Source organism: Bactrocera dorsalis, chromosome 6 (assembly GCF_023373825.1).
Source record: "Bactrocera dorsalis isolate Fly_Bdor chromosome 6, ASM2337382v1, whole genome shotgun sequence".
NCBI classification, from domain to species: domain Eukaryota; kingdom Metazoa; phylum Arthropoda; class Insecta; order Diptera; family Tephritidae; genus Bactrocera; species Bactrocera dorsalis.
In genome coordinates this window covers 20541996-20547235 of record NC_064308.1, presented here as the reverse complement: position 1 = coordinate 20547235, position 5240 = coordinate 20541996, and positions in this window count along the sequence as shown.

The following is a 5240-nucleotide window of genomic DNA, read 5'->3' as shown; positions in this document are numbered from 1 at the left end:
GGGAGTATTTTGTGCTAAAGTCACCACCCATGATGAATTTTCCATGGTGTGTTTGATATTGTGTTTAGGTCGGCTATAACAGTAATACTTATTTTCCCGAAACTAGATTCAACAGATATGGTCGTGGTTTGGAATTCTGGGACACTTATATTAATTTTTTCGTAGTGGGGAATATTATCTCTGATAATTACGGCACTCCCCCCTCTAGCATTGTTGTTTGGGTGGTTCGAGCAATAGGTCTTGTCGTTTTTGAATTAAACGAATGTTTCATTAGTAAAATGGGTGATATAAGACAAATATCAATTTTTTCTACATGGAGTAATTCCTCTAATTACTTTCTTCGTTTGAGCAAGCCATTTGCATTCCAGGTCATAATTTTTATCGGTTTCATTTTTGCGCTTTACTTACACTTTGCTGTCGCTCTAGTTGAGTAAGACGTTCGTGGGTAAGTTTACCTTGCTCTTCTAGCTTATTGAGCTTGTCGAGAATTAACGAGAAATTATTGGTAATATCACTAATGGGATTCGAATTTGTATGGTTTGCAGACGTATGTTGTTGAATTTGACCTTTGGTTATGCTGGCAAATGAGGGTTTTCCAGATTGCTGACTTACATTAGTAACTTCCTTCTGAGGAGCAGAAGAAGCGGTTTCACTTAAGCGTTTTGGTTATTGGTGATGCTCTTTATTTTTCTCGGTCGCATTTTTAATTTTTTGAAGTTCTTTTGCCTCTTCACATCCCCTATAGTTCGCAGAGTGATTCTGAATGCAGTTACAGCATTTTGACGGTAGTTCGGCAGATTTTGTGCAGCTTAGAGTTGTGTGATTTCCGGCGCACTTCACACACTTTGGGGATTTACAACAATAATTTCTGGTGTGACCGAATGTCTGACAGGACTTACACTGCGGTACAAGATTCGATGGCTTGATGGGCTCGAGTTTGACGACAGAGTTCAAAATATGTTTGATTTCGTAAATTTTCTTTAAGTTCACTGTTGATTCGAAGCATACGATGAACATATTAGGTTGTCAAATATCTCCCAGAGCTCGTATATGGCAATACTATACATCTTTTAAAGGTCTTGACTTAACCTAAAACGACGCTATGCATTATTAGTTTGGATATTGCGTTCAACAGTTATAGGCGTGTAAACATGGAGTTAACTAACGTCGAAATTCGCATTATTTTAAAGTTTTCCTTCGTTAAAGGCAAATCCGCTAGAGAAACGTTCCGTGAGATTAACGGTGTTTTGGGGGATGGTAATCTATCACTTTGAACTGCGGAGGAATGGTTTCGACGATTCTGAGCGGGTGAAAATGACACCACCTGTTCCTGTCCATGGCGAACGCCCTTGTTGGTGTAAAGTTGAACTCAAAAGAGGCTTGGGAAAAGTGGCTGTCCGAGTTCTCCGTAAATAAGGAGAGTGGAAACAGATTATCGAACGAAACGGCGCACATTTGAACTAAATCCGATCACTGTAACACTTTTTATAAAGCATTGAAAAAAGAACAAAAAGGCGGAACGGAGATATTTAACAACCTTATATTTAACGGATTTTATTGTTTATGTATGACCTTTGTAACTTTAAAACCCTGCTTCTGAAGATCTGTGACAATGCTTTCCGGTTCACATGAATGATGAAGATATTTTACCATTACGCGTATATTCCGCGATTGCTTTTCCTCGTACGAGTACCAGGAAATTTGCGATTCGTTTAATTTCCTTGTAAGTATTCTAATCTGAACTGTCAGAAAGGTTTATTTTACATGAATTTTGGCCAATGTGCTTAAATGTGTAAGAATTTTTAACGTCTGCATTTATCAAGGAACGCATCAAGGGTTGATTAAAATTTTCCTATATTATGATTGGCGGAGGGCGATGACTTATTTTTTCATCTTTTTTATCTTTTGTTGTATTATCCGGGCTCGGAGACTTCAATGTTACATCCGGTGAAAAATTCGCTTTGCGTTTCTTAGTTTCCCTACTTTTTTTCTTTTTTAATAACCCATTTGTTTCATTTTCAAGCTCTTCTTCGTCTGTTTCGGCTACAAAAGTCGATTTTGGTGAAGCAGAAGACATTTCATAGTTATATTTGAATAGCGATTTCGTTAAATTTTTATTTTGGAGTTTAAGTGTCGCATTTCCATTTTTTAGCTCATTCAATGCTTCTATTTTTTTAATTTTTTCGAGCAACATACCTAATTGGTTACGTGGTGAACCCCCACCAGGAGGTGGTCGTGATGGACATACAAACCGTCCATCACGATCGAATGTAAATGTGGTTAAGTTACCCGATACAAACCGCCTTATCAACTGCTTTGCCGACTGTGCAGATAATGTAATGTCCTTGGCCACCTACAACTATGCGTAAACAGCTGGTTTGCCGTGTGACAGGAACAGCTGATAACTACTTCAAATGTGCGAAGGAGAATCGAGGCGCGGAAACTCATTGAATGTTTTTTATTTTGATATTTTTTTTGTTATTGTTTTTGTTGTTTGATGTGCGTTTAATTCAATCAATTTAACGGATGTGAATTATTAATTAAGTTACAGTGCTATGGGTTCTTCGCAGGGTTGCAATTAAATTGCTTCGTTCTCTCCAACACTTCCCCATGAAGAATTGTGATTGCATTATAATTTATTAACATTTATTCGTCATGCCCATATTTTCAATGCATTTGTAGTGTTTTTCGATAAGCAATCCTTTGGGAAGGACATCAGCTGGCATATCTTCTGTAGGCATATAATTCAAGTTAATATCGCCGCTTTGATGTTTCTCGCCTATGAAGTGATGACGTACATCTATGTGCTTAGTACGTGAATGGAATGCCATGCTCTGCACTAACTTCTGTGCACTTTGGCTGTCGCTGTAAATCGTTATACTTTCGTGCTTAAACCCGATCTCATTCACCATTTCTCGTAAGTACATAGCCTCTTTTGTAGTTTCACTCAAAGCCATGTATTCGGATTCGGTGCTTGAAAGTGATACTGTCTTCTGCTTACGGGCTTCCCAGGATATAGCGGCTCCAGCCAATATAAAAGTGTAACCGGAATATGAACGTCTATCGGTTAAATTACCACCCCAATCAGCATCGACGACTGCATACAATTCTTCATCTGTCTGCTCATAAAGTAAGCCATAATTTAAAGTTCCTTTTAAATATCTCAGTACTCTTTTGGTTCCAATGCTCGAAACTATAATTAGAATTGAATTGGCTTAGAAAATTAACTGCGAATGCTAAATCAGGTCATGTTGTTACAGCCAAATACAATAGAGCACCAATTAAACTTTGATATGGAATATTCTGTATTTCTTTGTTGTCTGACTTAACTGGTTTTTCAAGTTTGCAATTGTATTCGAGGGGTGTCTTGACTGGGTTACAGTCTTCCATTTTAAAACGTTTTAAAATATTAATAGCGTAATCTCGTTGATTTAAAAATAGTGTATGATTCTTCAAATCTTGTTTAAATTCAATACCCAGACATATTTTAATTGGTTCTAAATCTTTCATTTCAAAACTTTCCGAAAGAGATTTCTTGACTTCTTTTAACCATTCATGACCATTCGTAGCAATGAGCAAATCATCTACATACACTGTAATTAACATTATCTTAGATTTTTGTTTCAATATAAATAAACACGGATGGCATTTAGATGCATTAAATCCTATTTGTCTTAGTTTATTCGTTAATTTTTGATACCATTGAAAACCAGACTGTCGTAACCCTAATAAAGATTTGTATAGTCTACATACCGGATCTTTGATTCTCGATATTGACTTCTGCCAATTTTCTGCTGTACGTCGTATTTCTTCAGCTTTAGCCTTTTTTATGTGTGTCGGATATCCTGCTGCTACCTTTTAAAGGATTACATCTAAATATTCAGGTATTTCCATATATATTGCTTCATCTAGGTCACCGTTCAAGTAAGCAGTCATAACATCCATTTGATGTATTTGAAGATTCTTTTGGGTTGCAATTGCAGCCATCATTCTGATCGATGTCAATCTTGTAACTGGGGAATAAGTGATATTGAAATCCTCCCCTGAACGTTGCGAGCACCCTTTTGCTACTAGGCGTGCTTTTTTAACATTGCCTTCTTTTGTACGAAACACAAAACGATTCCCAATAACTTTTCGTCCTACAGGTCGATCTACTATTTCCCATGTTTTATTTGAAATTTGAGCCATATATTCATTTTCAACGGCACGCAGCCACATATTACATTCTTCACTGTTTATAGCTTCTTGAAAAGTAGTTGGATCATTTACTAGTGATATATTTGCATATTCACATTCTTCAAAATCTACACTAGATTCAGATTCATTATTATTTTTCATAGTTTTGACTTCTTGAAATAACTTCTTGGGCCGTCCGCGCGTTCCACTTCGAATTAGCTTTGGTCTAATTTTGCCCCTTTTCGGAACGATTGATTCAGTATTTATGCCTTCATTTTCACTTTCGCTTGAAGACCCCTCTATTATTTCCTCAGATTCGACTATACTTTCATTTTTTCATATATCGAAATCTATCTCCACAGATCCATCTTCAGAGTATTTATCATCATTTCTATCAAATGTTTCATCTGAAAATTTCACATCTCGACTGACTACAACCCTCTTTCTTTGAAGAGACCACAATCGATACGCTTTAGCTTCATTCGAATAACCTATTAGTATACATTCTTCAGACCTGGAATCAAATTTGCCATTGGACTTATTTTTTATTAAAACATAACATTTTAAACCAAATGGTCTGAAGTGAATGACTGTGGGAGTTTTACCTGACCACATCTTGATAGGCACTTCATCTTCTAGGACTTTTGTGGGACACCTATTTCGAATATAGTTCGCTGTGTTTACAGCCTCTGCCCAAAATATTGTTTTTAATCTTGCTTGTGTTAGCATGCATCTAGACATTTCTAAGAGAGTTCTATTTTTTCTTTCAGCTATTCCGTTTTGCTGTGGTGTATAAGGAGCGGTCAAACGCCGCTTAATTCCACATTAATTTAAATAGTTTTGAAATTCGTTACTCATATATTCCAACCCGTTGTCTGTCTGTAGTGTTTTAACTTTCTTCCCTGTATACGTTTCCGCCATATTCTTAAATATTTTAATTTTTTCTAAAACTTCTGACTTATTTTTCATGAAATAAACCTCGGAATATCTCGAAAAATTGTCAGTGAATGTCACGAAGTATCTAGCACCTGAGTGTGAGCAAACCTTCATTGTACCGCAAACGT